Below are 13,561 nucleotides of genomic sequence, written 5' to 3' on the forward strand. Positions count from 1 at the left end.
TATAAGTCTCTTGCTTTTTGAAATTGTTTACTAATTATCTGCAGTTATTTTCATATAAGAAGAAAGGTAGGGAACCAGTTTAATTTCTGTTGTTGTTGTTCAACCCCAGGAGGTCATTAACCTCACTAGTGCCACATCACCAGTCAGCATGACCTGCTGCCCTCTCAGCCCAGACCCTCTGCTGGCTTAGATTCTTAAGAGAAAATAGTTTAGATGACGATTAGTTCAGAAGGCCAGGAGAGCCTCCCCTTAGGGCTCAGCTGTCCTCCAACGACTCCATCAACTCAGCTGCTGTGAATAGGAATATGGAAAGGGTACCAGTAACTGGGAAGCAAGGCACTGTTAGATTCTGCCCCAGCTTACACTGCTTTCATTCAATCCTTTCCCTCCCTCCCCCCACTTCTCTCACAAATGAGAACACAGGAGGTCATATTGTTGGTTAGGAATAGGGTGAAAATTTAAATGTCCAATTGCAAGGCCCATAAAATAGGGGCAAATAGCATTCCATGAGGGGAATTTGGTTTCCATCAGGATATCTTCCTGGAGGAATTGGCATTTGACTTAGGTCTTGAAAGAACTGCAGCATTTTTTAAACTTCTCATTATGGATATTTTCCATAATGTGCAAAAAAAAAAAAAAAATAGAAAAGTATAATGAACCCCCATGTCCTTTCTAGCCAGTTTTAGGAATCATCAGTTTATGGCCAATATTGTTTCATTTATACCACACTATCGCTCCTCCTTCCATCCCCCTGATTTTTTCAAAGCAAATCCCCAACATCATATCATTGTATATGTAAATACCAGTGTGTATCTCTAAAAGAGATTTTTTTAAATGCACAACCAAAATATTATATCTTAAAAAAATTCAGTGATTCTTCAATATTATCAAATATCTATTCTGTACACACTTTACCCATTTCCCCATTTCTTACAATTTTTTAAAATATTTTTTTAAATTGTCATCTAAGTAAGACCCAAGCATTGCAATTGGTTGATGTGTCTTAATTTTCTTTTAATTTCTAGGTTCTCTTGCTCTTTCAATCTTCTATTCTCTCTTTTCTTCTGAAAGCCAGTATAATATAATGGTTGAAATCTTGGACTCTGTGTTCGAACTATGGCTCTGGGGAAGTTACTCTACGTGTACCTCAGTTTCCTGATCTATAAAAAGGGGCATAATTGTATTTGTTTACTGGGTCAGTGTGCTCATGTTTGCAAAGCTCAGAGCCAGGCCTGTGACATCGGTAGCTTTATAGAAGTGTGAGCTGTGGGTTTGGAATCTGAGAAGTTGTTCAGAGTAATGTCAGAAGTCTGTGGACTGTGGGAGAGAGCAGAGGAGGGCTCACGTGAGTGACATTGTGTGCATTCTTTAGGATGAGAGCCCTGGCTGTGCAGAGGGCTCCTGTTCTTTTTCTTTTGGCTTCCTCCTGGGTCCTTGACTATTCTTCAGTTCGATGATGTTGATGCACAGCAGAATTTTGAACAGGTAAGGTATTATTTAGTGGAAGCAACTTTTCTCTTGTCATTTGATTTGTTGCTTTATCTTCCTCTGCATTTATTAAGTTAACTGTTCTCTCTCAGAAGCCATTTTAACTTTCTATGGCATTATCTGGGCTCCAGCAACTTGTGATCTCCTAAGTAGAACCTTTCAGCACTTTATAAATATGTCATATATTTTTTATATTCCTTTGTTCCCCATCAGGAACATACATCCCAGTCTTCAGCACAATCAGTTTTTATTCATTTAAGGAGCAGTAGTAATTTGACACTTGCTAATATGTAACAAATTATATTGGGAACTGTAATTACAATTGCAGCTGGTTCCTAATTATATTGTAACCTTGATGCTTTTAAAAAAATTAAGACTGAGTTCAACCTGTAATACTGGAGAACAATATTCTGCATTAGGCAGGTCTGCCTTCTGCTGAATCATGGGCACTTCTGTATCGTAACGCCAAATTAAAAAGACTTTATTTTAAATTAGTTTCAGCTACAGTGTTGTCCAGTGGTACCCTTCATAAGGATAGCTTGAAGTCCCCATCCTTGCTTGCCAAATTCTTGGCACATCCTCCAGGTATTATAATTGGTGTCAAAACAACCTGGGCTCTTGGGTCATTTTTGGCTCTGTGATTTACCTACTCACTTAAGACTAAGAGTCTTATAGCCTCAGTTTCCTCATCTGAAAAATGGTGATAGTAATGACTCTTCATCTTAAATAGTTTTAGGGATGTTTAAATGAGGTCAGATAAAAAGCCTTTTAGCACCATGCCTAGCATAGAGTTAAGGACCCAGTAAAAGTTACCTGGTCACTGTTAATTGCTGTCATCAATAATGAACAGCTCCAGAGACTTTACCTCTGCAACCTCAGACTCCAACAGAATTACAGTCTTAGTTCTGCCACCACTCTAATTTGTGGAAGCGCATATCTCCACCCACATTGTACCAACCACTCATTGGTCAGTCCGTCATCCCCCTCGTGAGGCAGGTTCTCTGGTTTATTTGACATTGTGTCCTCAGTGCCTGGCACTGGGCCTGGTACACGGAAGGCTTCCGTGATTGCATTGCATGAATGGGCAGCACCATCTAAGGCAATGGTTCTCAATTCAGGGTGGGGTAGTTCTGCCCCAGGGCATATTTGGTAATGACACATTTTTGGTTGTCACATCTGGGAGGAGGGGGGTGGCCAGGGATGTTGCTAAACATCCTACAGTGCACCAGACAGCCCCCTATCGCAAAAAATGATCTGACCCAAAATGTCAGTAGGGCCAAGATTGAGAAACCCTGCCCTAAGGTAACCTAACTGCCTGGGTTGTAGCCCTGTGGAATAGGCATGGGGTTTGGTGTAGATCAACCTGTTTGACTTGCAGTTTTCTCAACTGTAAAGGAAAAGAATCCAACCTGCTTCAAGGGTTCTTTGAAAATAAAGGGAGATTATACAGGTGTGTCCCTACTTACTCTACCCTAATTTAGTCTTTTTTTTTTTTTTAAGATTTTATTTATTTATGTGACACAGAGAGAGAGAGAGCACAAGCAGGGGGAGAGGCAGGGGGAGAAGCAGAGAGGAGGGAGAGCAGGGAGCCTGATGCGGGGCTTGATCCCAGGACACTGGGATCATGACCTGAGCCGAAGGCAGACACTTAACCGACTGAGCCACGCAGGCACCCCTGATTAAGTTAATCTTGATTGTCCTGGCTACTAATGATCCTTTTTTTTTTTTTAATAAACTTAATATTTTTGAGTAGTTTTAGGTTCACAGCAAAATTGAAAGGAAGGTTCAGAGATTTCCTGTATACCACCTATCCCTAAGCATGCACAGTCTCCCCATTATTTTCTCTCAGAATGGTACATGAGTTACAGTTGATGAACCTACATTGACACATCATTATCACCAAAGTCCCTGGTTTGCATTGGGGTTCACTTCTGGTAGTGTACATTCTGTGGGTTTGGACAAATTGTATAATGATATGTATCCACCATTATAGTATCATACATGGTATTTTCACTGCTCTAAACATCCTCTGTATTCTGCCTGTTCTCCTTCCCTACTCCCTCACCTCTAGCAACCACTGATCTTGTTACTATCACCATACTTTTGCCTTTTTTTAGAATGTCATATAGTTGCAGTCATACAGTATGTAGCCTTTTCAGATTAGCTTCTTTCACTCAGTAATACGCATTTAAGTTTCTCTCATGTCTTTTCATTGCTTCATAGTTCTTTTTTTTTTTTTTAGTGCTGAATAATATTCCAATATCTGGATGTCCATGGTTTATTTAACCATGCACTGAAATATACCTTGGTTGCTTCCAGTTTTCAATAATTAGGAATAAAGCTGCTGTAAACATTCATAAGTAAGTTTTTGTGTGGACATAAGTTTTCAGTTCGTGGTTGTATGATAAGACTATTGTAATTTTGTAAGAAACTGCCATTCTGTCTTCTAAAATGACTGTACCATTTTGCATTCCCATCAGTAATCCATGAGAGTTCCTGTTGCTGCACATCCTCACCAGCATTTGGTGTTGTCAATGTTCTGGACTTTGGCCATTCTAATAGGCATGTATTGGTATCTTGTTACTGTTTTAATTTGTGTTTCCCTGATGACAGATGATGCGGAGCATCTTTTCGTATGTTTACTTCCTATCTATATATCCTCCTTGGAGGTTTTTGTTAAGGTCTTTGGCCCATTTTTGCATTGGGTTTTTTTTTTTTTTTCTTGTTGAGTTTTAAGAGTTCTTTGTGTATTTTGGACAGCAGTTCTTAATTGGCTGTTCTTTTGCAAATACTTGATCCCAGTCTTTTGCTTATCTTTTCATTTTTTTGACATTGTCTTTTGCAGAGCAGAAATTTCTAATTTAATGAAGTCCAGCTTCTCAGTTCTTTCTTTCATGCATCAGTCCATGCCAAACCCAAGGCCATCTAAGTTTGCTCCTTTATGATCTTCTAGGAGTTTTACATTTAGGTCTCTGATCCATTTTGAGTTAATTTTTGTGAAGGGTGTAAGATCTGTGTCTAGGGTCTTTTTTTTTTTTTTTTTTTTGCATGTGGATATCTAATTGTTCCAGCACCATTTGTTGAAGAGGCTGTCTTTGCTCTTTTGTCAAAGATCAGTTGACTATATTTATGTAGGTCTGTTCCTAGGTTTTCTATTCTGTTCCACTGAAGATTGTTAATATCCTGTTGGAGAATTGATCCCTTTGTCATTCTATAATGTCCCTCCTTATCCCTGGTAACTTTCCTTGCTTCAAAATGGGCTCTGAGTGAAATTAATATAGCTATTTCTGCTGTCTTTTGATTAGTGTGTGCATGGCATTATCTTTCTCTGTTCATTTCCTTTTTTGTTTTTTAAAGATTTATTTAGAGAGTGCATGTGTGAGCAGGAGGAAGGGCAGAGGGAGAGGGAGAGGATCTCAAGCAGACTCTGCACTGAGCGCAGAACCCCATGCAGGGCTGAGTGCGGAGCCCCACTGTGGTACTCAACACAGGACTCAGTCCATCGACCTTAAGATCATGACCTGAGCCGAAATCAAGAGTCAGAGACTTAACTGACTAAGCCACCCAAGTGCCTGCCCCTCTGTTCATTTACTTTTAATCTATAAGTATTTTTACTTATAAAGTTTTATTTATAGATTATTTATTTATAGATTATAGATTATTTATTTATAGATCTATTTATTTATAGATTAAAGATTATATTTGACCCTGAACTGATTGTTCAGGGTCACCAGGTTAGTAATACACTGGGACCCAAATCTTTACTCTGAACCTGGTGATGTTTGCTTTTGTCAGGGTGAACAAACACCTTCTGTCTCCCTAAGAAGTTGAAAATATAAACAGAAAAATGTCTATTTTAGAAAAGACGCATACTGTCTCTTTTCAGATTTTTACTCTTGGGAACATTTACTGGAATGTTAGCTTTAGCTTAATAACAATAATAATAAAATCTAAAATTAGTGTGTTTAAAGTTATTTTAGCATAACAGAACCCACAGCTAAAACATCACCATTCATTTCTTAACTGTTGCACTGTGCTTCTTAATATGGAATTGTAATGGCGATGGCTTTATCATTGTTTAATGTTTGTCTACACCTGTGCAGAGTTAAATCCAACACGCTTCACAAGCTACTGAATCCTTCTGATAAACATCTCCAGCACCCCGACACGACCCGTTTGTGTAATTACCTGGCAGGTTACCATTTGTGGTATCTGGTACCTTATAAGTCAACTGTTGAGTGATGTGAACTTTTGAGGGTTGATTACACAGAAAGGCTGTGGTTTGAAGCATGCTTAGCAAGGCATCTTATCTCTGTACTAATTTATGTTTCAGTAACTTTTTCATAATCATTGCTCTTCATTTAGTAGAACTTAGGGAAACTGTAGGATGAGGAATGAGGGACTCTGAATTCAGTAAAAAATTATTTTTCTTCAATTTGATGAGACACCTCATTCTTACTTCTTCTCGAGTTAATGCTGTGGTTTTGAGGAATTCCAAAATTTCTTTTGCAGTTACTGATTGTATCAGTCAGGGTTCACTTGCGGAGAACAGAATTCACTCTAGCTGGTTTAAGGAGAGGGAGATTTATTACAGGGTGTGAAATGGCTTATAGAATTGGTTGGGAAGGCGAAGAAACAGACTTCAGGCTGAGCTTCCAGGAGTGCCTCCCAGGCCCTCATGGCAGAGCAGGCCACCAAGGGAGCAGTTACCTCTCATGCAGTCATGAAATGGCTTGCCAGAAGGGGAGTGTTCAGACCCATACTGCCACTAACGTGGGCAGGAGGTTGCCACGGGAAAATCTGACACTTCTAGCAATGATGCTGGCAGAAACAGCAGAAGCATGGCCCCCACCTTCCCAGTCTTTGCTTTCCAAATGTTGCCTTCCACATCTCACCCAGAGATGTGGACATGTGTCATCTGATGGACAGCACCTAGGCCACATAGCTGCAAGGGAGTCTGGGAAATGTCATTTTAACCTTCCAGTCTCTGCAGTACAGGAAGATAGATGTGGAGATACAGGAAGATAGATGGGAAGAAGAGTTGGCCCCAGCTTCTGAATTGTTGGGCCACACCCAGTAGAGCTTTCCACTGGGATTCAGGTCCGCCCACTACACTTACTTCCTCAGATTCAGAAGACCAGGCAGAGACATTTCTCCCTCCACCTCCGTTTTCTGCTTGTCGCTGCATGTGGGCCTGTGCGTACAACAGAGACTAGCTCACTTTTGATGAGCTGTCTTTTCTGGTTTTTATTTCATATCTAAGGTAAATAATGACTTCATGACAGTAGAATTTTCAGTGTAAGCCTGTGCTTGTCTTGGCTTTCAGACCTTTAAGGTTTGGGGATGGGGGGGATGGGCGCAGGGCTGAATGAAGGCAGTGTTATGCAGTTGGTGGAGTAGCAAAGCTCAGGTTGGGATCTTGGGTTCTAACTCAGTGGTTCTCACCTGAGCCCCTCATTATAATCTCATGATGAAGCTTTAAAGGTACCCATTTCAGAGATTCTGCTTGGATTAACCTTTGCAGCCTAATTTGATAGGCCTGGGCATTGATAAACCCAAAAGTCCTTCGGGAGACTTGAATATACAGCTGGGGCTGAGAATAGTAGTCCTAAACAGACCGAATTGGACATTAGCTAAAGCTGTGGTTCTTAAATTTTAACAGCATCAGAATCACCTGGAGGACTTGTTCAACTGTAGATTGCTGGCCCCACCCCCAGAGTTTCTGATTTGTAGATCTGGGGTAGGGTGTGATAATTTGCATTTCTAAAAGTTCCCATTGGAGGCTGATGGTCCAGTGCCCACACTTTGAGCACCGCTGGCCTAGAAGGAGGTACTGTCTGTTTTCATTGTACAGATTTGATTTCTACTCATCTGGAAGACTTTCTTCCTGAGTCAGCATTTTTGGAGCATCTGCTTAATTTGGTTTTTTTTTTTTTAAGATTTTACTTACTTGACAGAGACACAGCGAGAGAGGGAACACAAGCAGGGGGAGTGGGAGAGGGAGAAGCAGGTTTCCTGCGGAGCAGGGAGCCCGATGTGGGGCTCGATCCCAGGACCGTGGGATCATGACCTGAGCCGAAGGCAGATGCTTAACGACTGAGCCACCCAGGCGCCCCTTAATTTGTTCTTTGCAGGAGTTGGGAGTAAGATGCATTTGAGGAGATCATGCATATATATATATATATATATATCTTACAGCTTTTCACTGGAAGGAGAGAGCTTTTCTTTTCTTTACACTTTCTTCTTCAAATTAGTATTCCTTATTCTGTGTAGGTTTTCTTATGTTCTTCCCTGCTGCCCTGTTGGGTTCGCAATTCTGTACCACTGTGATTTGTTAATGAGCCTACAACTGTGGCTTGATTCCAGTGTTAAAAAGCCCGTTTAAACAATATTCCTCCATGTAGAAAAATCTTTCCTGGTGTTCTCCTTCTTTTGGCTGCCCTAACTCATATTAAAGTAAGAGTGAATTTATTCGTCCTGAAAGTATCTTTCTGGTTCTCCTTGCCATGCTTCCTGCTACTGCCTTTTAAAAGCCCAGTCATTGAAGTTATGTTATTGTTGGCTGGTTTTTTACATCTAGGATGTACCTAGCTAGTGCACCTGTTTTGCAAATGCTGTTGTTAACTGTTCAAGCTATTATATCTAATGTTTGTCTTGTCAAAAATTTTACATACTCAGTGGTCCTGAAATTTTGTCCCATAGAACATAGATTCATTGAATTGACCTCCCAGTTTGTGGAAAAAATATATAATGCATAGTTTTTTTCTATTTTAGCCCTCCCTCTTTTCCCTGAGTCTTGACTGTGTGTGAAAGTTAGCTGCTATAGTTAGATTCTCTATTGTATTGATTTAAGTAGCAATAGTAATATTTCATAGTCATCTGCCAAGAACTTTTTTCCTTCTTGGTGGTTTTCCTAACTATGTTGGAAAACTAGTTCCTTTATTTAAAAGTCTTGATACAAATTTTGTTTAATAGAGGAATCTATTCTTACAAATGCAAATTCAGAAGCATGATAAAATCAGGCAATTAGATTGTAAGAACAGTAGCTGTAAATATTTACATGCTGTTAGTATAAGAGAAATATAACAATGAAATTCAGACTTCTGGAAACTCAGGTTTGATGAATCTTCTAAAGGCTTGTTAAAGTGTTGCAGAGTGTGCGTGCCAAGCAGCTGTTTTGAGTTGACTTAAAAAGGGAGGCTACATTTCTGTAGTTCCCTTTTTTCAGCTCCTAAAACTTCCTGGGTATTGATTTTTGCCACCAGGTAGAATCCATCTCAGCACACCCTCAGAACACTGGTACTTCTAGCTCTAACTTACGTTGTCTTGAAAGAAGCTGTGTAAGTGTTATTCCTTCACTGCACATGATACCCAAACAAGAAGGTAAGAATGGGAGGTAGAAGTAGAACTGGGAATTCTGACTAGCCATACAGCAGTGGGGAGGCCAAGAGACTGGTAAACATTTTTTTCTGAATTTATCCCCTATTGAACCATAGTTATTTTGTGCTTCATTACAGTGTTTTCAGGACCTAATACACATTTCCATGGGCCTCAGGGAAATTCCACGGTATATCTGGAACTTTGGGTGTGTTTTCAAGAAGTAGCATTGGTTGGGGCTAAGATAGCAGAGGGGATGAGTTAGGAAAACGTCTGTGGTTAGTGGTTTGCTGAATGTTTTTGAAGATCCATGAGTTCCTTTCCCTTCTTTCCTCCTCATTTTTTCCTTCTTAAGTTATGAGCCAGGTTACTCATCACTTAGGCTTTTTAAAGAGTAAGCATGTGGGGCGCCTGGGTGGCTCAGTCGGTTAGGAGACTGCCTTCGGCTCAGGTCATGATCCTGGAGTCCTGGGATCGAGTCCCACGTCGGGCTCCCTGCTTGGCGGGGAGTCTGCCTCTCTCTCTGACCCTCCCCCCTCTCATGCTCTCTATCTCATTCTCTCTCTCAAATAAATAAATAAAATCTTTAAAAAAAATTAAAAAAGAGTAAGCATGGTAGAATATAAACACCTCTCCATAAATAATACAAATAATAGATTTCATTTATCGAGTGCTTTAACTCTGTGTTCTTTGTGGTGCTAAGCATTTGATGTTATTATCTCCTATCACCCTTTCAATCATCCAGGACTTCTCATTTTACTGGTGAGGAAAGTGAGACTGAGCGGTCAGAGATCTGGCTCAAGGTCACATAGCTAGTTAGTTTAGACATCACACCTGATCCCCAGTCACAGGTGGCCTGACACTAAAGCCATGTTTTTTTGTTTGTTTTTAAGATTTTAAAAAATTAATTTATGGGGTGCCTGGGTGGCTCAGTCGTTAAGCGTCTGCCTTCGGCTCAGGTCATGATCTCAGGGTCCTGGGATCGAGCCCCACATCGGGCTCCCTGCTCGGCGGGAAGCCTGCTTCTCCTTCTCCCACTCCCCCTGCTTGTGTTCCCTCTCTCGCTGTGCCTCTCTCTGTCAAATAAATAAATAAAATCTTAAAAAAAAAAAAAAAAAAGACTTTAAAAAAAAAATTAATTTATTTAGAGAGTGAAAGTGGGGGAGGGGCAAAGGGAGAAGGAGGGAGAGAATCCCAAGCAGACTCCACGCCCGATGCAGGGCTCTGCTCCAGGACCCTGAAATCATAACCTGAGCCGAAACCAAGAGTCAGATGACACGTAACCGACGGAGCCACCCAGGTGCCCCCCTTAAGCCATGTTCTTAATCACAGCACTGGATGGACACTACAAACTGGTGGTGGTAGAAGAAATTGGGAGATTCTTGATTTCTAGGCATGTATTATATTAGTGGTTAATGTAAGTTATGGTCAGTTTGAAGCTGCCCACAATGCGGCTCAGTGGAAAGACCAACAGAGTAAGAGATGGAAGATTTGGAATCTGATCTCAGCTCAGACAACACTTAGAAATGGAAGCACAAATTGGTGCCAGATCTGACTTTTGGGGAAATAACTGACCCTCTTAGAGTCTTGATTTCTCCTTGTGTAAAGTGGGTGCAATATTATGCTCTCTGCAGGTCTCAGATTTTGCTGTGAAGATCCAATGAGGTAATAGTCACACATTGAAAATATAAAATGTTCTATACACATTAGGTGGCATGACTTAGATTTGTTGGGTCACTATATGGATTTTTAAAAAATTAATTCATAGAATTCAGTACTTGAGCTAATATTTATTGAATGCCTCTATGTGCCAGACATTATACTAGATGTTGGTCATACATCGGTGAATAAGTCCTGCTTTTTTTTTTTAAAGATTGTATTTATTTGATAGAGACACAGCGAGAGAGGGAACACAAGCAGGGGGAGAGGGAGAAGCAGGCTCCCCGCAGAGCAGGGAGCCTGATGCGGGGCTCAATCCCAGGACCCTGGGATCATGACCTGAGCCGAAGGCAGACGCTTAACGACTGAGCCACCCAGGCGCCCCAAGTCCTGCTTTTTAAACAAAACTTTTAATAAACTTATACACCCTTCACCCATTTCTCCCACCCCACTCCCCTGCCTCTGGCAACCCTCAATCTGTTCTATTTTTTTCTCTATATCTGTTTTTATATAGATATATAGATTCCATATGTAAGAGAGATCATACAGTACTTGTCTTTCCCTGTCATTTATTTCACTTAGCATATGCCCTTGAGGTCCATCCATGTTCTTGCAGATGGCAAGATTCGTTCTTTCTTATGCCTGAATAATATTCCATTTTATATTTATTTATATCTGTTTATCTCACAATTTCTTTGTCCATTCATCCATCAGTGGACACTTAGGTTGTTGCTATGTCTTGGCTGTTGTAAATAATGCTTCAGTGAACATGAGGGTGCATATATATCTTTTCAAGTTAGTGTTTTCATTTTCTTCAGATAAATACCCCTAAGTAGAATCGTTCTATTTTTAATTTTTTGAGGAACTTCCATACTGTTTTCCATAATGGCTGCACCAATTGACATTCTCACCAGCAGTGTGCAGTTTCCTTTTCTCTACATTCTTGCCAACACTTGTTATTTTCTTGCCTTTTTTTCTCCTCTTTTTAATAATAGCCAGTCTAACAGGTGTAAGGTAACATCTCATTGTGGTTTTGATTTTGATTTGCATTTTCCTGATGATGAGTGATACTGAGCATCTTTTCATGTATCTTTTGGCCATTTGTGTATCTTCTTTGGAGAAGTTTCACTTGATCATGGTATATGATCCTTTTAATATTTTGTTGAATTTGGTTTGCTACTATTTGTTGAGGACTTTTGCATATATATTCATCAGGGATATTAGCCTGTAATTTTTTTTTTTATTGTGGCATCCTTGTCTGGTTTTGGTATCAGGCTAATGCTGGACTCATGAGTTTGAAAGAGTTTCTTCCTCTTCTATATTTTGCAAGAGTTGGAGAAGGATTGTTATTAATTTTTCTTTGAATGTTTGGTAGAGTTCACTAGTGAAGCTATCTGGTCCTAGACTTGGTTTTTGGGAGGTTTTAAATTACTGATTCAATCTCCTTAGTAGTAATTGGTGTCTTCAGATTTTTCTATTTCATTATGATTCAGTCTTGGTAAGTTGTGTGTTTCTAGGAATTTATTCATTTCTTCTAGGTTGTCACATTTGTTAGTATAATTGTTCACAGTAGTCTCTTTTGTATTTCTGTGGTACCAGTTGTTGATGTCTCCTCTTTCATTTGTGCCGTCTATATCTTTTTTACTTGGTGAATCTGGCTAAAGGTTTGTCAATTTTGTTCATCTTTTCAAAGAACCAGCTCTTAGTTACGTTGATGTTTCCTACTGTCTTTTTAGTCTCTATTTCATTGATCTCTGCTCTAATCTTTGTTATTTTCTCCCTTTATGGATTGTGTTCTCCTGTGCCTTAGATCCTGGCAGAGTTAGAGTGAAAGCTTTGTTTCTTAGAGAGGTGCAGTCCTGGTGGGGAACACTGATGTGCAATTGGGGATTAGCAATGGAAGAATGCTGTGGGAATTTAGGGCAGGGGAAGTTCACTGTAAAATAGCATTGCCCAGGGAAAGCTTTATGAAGTGCACGGCATAGTGAATTAAGTAGATTTTAAAGGATGTGGTATTCAGATGGATCAAGAATCGTTCACTTTGTGGAAACTTACTTTTGCTTTTAAAAGGAAACCCAACTAAGTACCTAGGGTCACCATTTGCCTTCTAAAAAAAAGTTACTTACGGACTGTCGTGAGATATGGAACTTGGAATTTCTGTGCTCTTAAGAGGATGGAGGCGTTTTTATACTGTTTCATCTTCTCCAATAGTGTTTGGCCTATCCTCCCTTCCTCAGACTATAAACCCGAAAGGAAGGAATCTTCTCCTGAAACCTATAGATCGGCATTATCATCAGTCTTAGGTTGGTTAGCATTCTATTTTTTTCCTCCTTAATTGAATAATTTCTCCAAAGAGTACTAACTAGTTTAGAATTTTTAAAAGATTTGGTAATGCATTAGAGGTTACAAGTACTCAGCTGAAATTAAAGGAGTTATCAGTCTTGCTTTGGGAAACAAGGTGACCAACCAGCTCGTTTCAGAAAAACTACCTCTCCCATTCCAGTGATTAGTTAATAAAATTATTCCTGACAGAGGCAGGCCAAGAAGCTCAGGCAGTTACATATTTAGAGACAGAGAACCCATTGTCCAAAGATCTCAGAAGAGCCTTTGCAAACACACAGAAGGGATTTAGAACAATTTGCATAAATCTCCCTGTGGATAGCGACATGGCTCCGGTATTAGGGTGGTTCCAGGAACCCCTCCTTGGCTGTATCATGGGGTGACGCTGTGCTTAGTGAGAATTCAGTCTTATGATGGTTTTTGCCAACAGGATTGGGTGATGGGACACTGAATAAGCCCACTGTTTGGTTCCACATAAGGACTCTTTTGTGTTGGCCCGGTGTACCCATATTCAAGTTTGTCTTGCTTTTTCTCCACTGATGTTTTTGGACTTTGTGGGCTGGGGAATTAAGCACAACACCTATTCTGAGCTAATCTGTCAAATTTTGTTCTTGAAAGGTAACCGTAGCCCCTTGTATTTCTAGAATGTGGAGAATAATAGTCATACCTTTGGAGACTTCTGACTTCTTAAAAGTCA

At 40.1% G+C, this 13,561-nt stretch overlaps 1 protein-coding gene across 4 annotated transcripts in view; it reads left to right on the forward strand.

The window, feature by feature from the left end:
- SLC25A13 (solute carrier family 25 member 13) overlaps nt 1-13,561 on the forward strand; it is a 180,527-nt gene that overhangs the window by 9,300 nt on the left and 157,666 nt on the right. The window lies entirely within an intron of this gene.

Source organism: Mirounga angustirostris, unplaced genomic scaffold (genome assembly GCF_029215605.1).
Source record: "Mirounga angustirostris isolate CCGP_5_RB_7025 unplaced genomic scaffold, mMirAng1.0.hap1 SCAF_12, whole genome shotgun sequence".
In the NCBI taxonomy this organism is placed as follows: Eukaryota; Metazoa; Chordata; class Mammalia; order Carnivora; family Phocidae; genus Mirounga; species Mirounga angustirostris.